At 43.1% G+C, this 1,233-nt stretch overlaps 1 long non-coding RNA gene across 1 annotated transcript; it reads left to right on the forward strand.

The window, feature by feature from the left end:
• On the forward strand, positions 1-462 carry LOC107580701 (uncharacterized). Its single transcript, XR_001608686.1, has 3 exons — positions 1-33; positions 152-263; positions 358-462. It is a non-coding gene; the product is annotated as an uncharacterized lncRNA (long non-coding RNA).
• The last annotated feature ends 771 nt before the right edge of the window (positions 463-1,233 follow it).

The raw sequence follows: 1,233 nt of genomic DNA on the forward strand, positions 1-1,233 counted from the left end.
CCCGCCGTGTCAGTGTTTGGCATCTTCAAACAGGTATCAACTCCAACCAGCTGCTCACATAACCAACAAAAATAGTGATGCATAATAAAGCCTCTCAAGAGCAGGACGTCTGTCTCTAATAACACTTGTACTGTCTGCTCTCCTGTCTTAGATCTGGGTGATGGCTCTTTCCGTGTGCTTTGTTTTCACCATCACCATTGGCGTCTTCCCAGCTGTCACTGTTGATGTCAAGACCACTGTTGTTGAAGAGGGGAACGGTTGGAGTGAGTGTGTTTGCACGTCACTGTATCGATGCTCCTATTCGTATTCTCTGCCACTGAGAGCAGTCGTGTCACAACTGCTCCGTCTCTTTCACAGATACTTATTTCATCCCGGTGTCCTGCTTCCTCCTGTTCAACTTGATGGACTGGGCCGGCAGGAGCCTGACTGCTGTTTGTATGTGGGTACGTATGTGTGTGTGATAATCGGACTCAGACGCAGACTCTTCAAACACGTGCTGCAAATGCTTTATTAGCGCTTGAATCAGACGGAGCATCTGCTTTTTGTATTTGACCGTCCCCTCCTGGGTTTTCGTGGAATTCCTGTTAAAGTGTGATCTTGCTGAACAGAATCAAGCTACAAAGAGCAGAGCAGGGAAAACCCCGTTGGAAAGTTTCTCTGGAAAATCCTACATCATTTGAAAGAGCAGTTCAGCCAAAAATGAAAACTCTGCTGTTCTGAACTCATGTGACTTCATTTATTATGTGGAACAAGTTACTGTTTCCATACAGTGACCACAGGTGGTCAAGCTCCAAAAAGGACAAAAAGCACCATTAAGAGTGGTCCAGAAGTGGTCTTCTGAAGATACATGATGGCTTTGGAACAGACTGAAATGTTTTTCACCAAACATCTTGCCCTTTGTTGCAGCCCTTCAGTTTCATTCATGCAATTTCAGTCTGTTTCTTGTACATAACTATTTTCATGACTATTCTTATCATACTTTTATGGTTGGTTGAATAACTGATTGATAGGTGTTGAAATGGTTTCAATCTTTTTTTAACAAACAGAAGTTTTAGTGTTTCCATTGGTCAACATAGTTCGTCCTCATACCCACTTGCTTGTGGGGTGCCACAGGGCTCAATTCTCGCCCCAGTTTTATTTTCTATATTTATGCTACCAATAGGTGCTATCTTTGAGCAGTGGAGGACCGTAACGAAGTAGTTTTACTTCGTTACTGTACTTAAGTACATTTTT

This window comes from Sinocyclocheilus grahami, unplaced genomic scaffold, assembly GCF_001515645.1.
Source record: "Sinocyclocheilus grahami isolate Dianchi unplaced genomic scaffold, SAMN03320097.WGS_v1.1 scaffold40649.1, whole genome shotgun sequence".
Lineage (NCBI taxonomy): Eukaryota > Metazoa > Chordata > Actinopteri > Cypriniformes > Cyprinidae > Sinocyclocheilus > Sinocyclocheilus grahami.